This window comes from Streptopelia decaocto (assembly GCF_964273445.1).
Source record: "Streptopelia decaocto genome assembly, chromosome: 1".
NCBI lineage: Eukaryota > Metazoa > Chordata > Aves > Columbiformes > Columbidae > Streptopelia > Streptopelia decaocto.
The window spans coordinates 68,576,246-68,576,831 of NC_138663.1; the positions used below are offsets into that span (position 1 = coordinate 68,576,246).

The following is a 586-nucleotide window of genomic DNA, read 5'->3' on the forward strand; positions in this document are numbered from 1 at the left end:
TTTAGGTCAAGGTGAGTTTATTGTCCATACAGCATACCTAGTCCCGCCAAAACACTTTTCTTAGAACCATCTTTAAACTAGTCAAAACAACAGATTATTAATAAAAATGACAACACTGAACACAGAAGACCTTTTAAAAGGTAATCGAGACTACACTGTACCAGAGTCTTATCCATCGAAAACACTCTCGCATACTTTCTAAATACTTTTGTTTACACTGATCATGTCTACTACTGCACTTTCTAGCATCCCCTGACCATATAAACATCCACACCTCTTAAAGAGCACATTGTGAGAGAATAACGTTGACTTGATATGGCATCACACTCGATAAAGCAAAACAAAAAAAAAAAGTTTGAGAACAGAAACTGTGCAACCGAGAGTGATTTCTGAGGTACATGAGAACATGGTAATAAAACATAGTGGAAAAAATCCAGTGGCCAGGTAATTTGCTGAGTAATGTAGAACCGTCCGATTATTCAAGCATAAATCATCGACATTGAAATGGGATTAATAGTATTTTTCTCTTTCACAAGCATGTTGGGAATACAAATAAATTGATTATGAGGTGCTCCTACACCACAGT

At 36.2% G+C, this 586-nt stretch overlaps 1 protein-coding gene across 3 annotated transcripts in view; it reads right to left on the bottom strand.

Moving 5' to 3' along the window:
• The window catches only part of CCND2 (cyclin D2), a 38,744-nt gene continuing 38,158 nt past the window's right edge, over nucleotides 1-586 (bottom strand). For all 3 annotated transcript variants that reach the window (XM_082069783.1, XM_082069782.1, XM_082069784.1), the window contains exon 6: nucleotides 1-586. This exon is cut by the window's right edge and continues 3,609 nt beyond it. The gene's annotated coding sequence lies outside the window, so the exon portion shown is untranslated.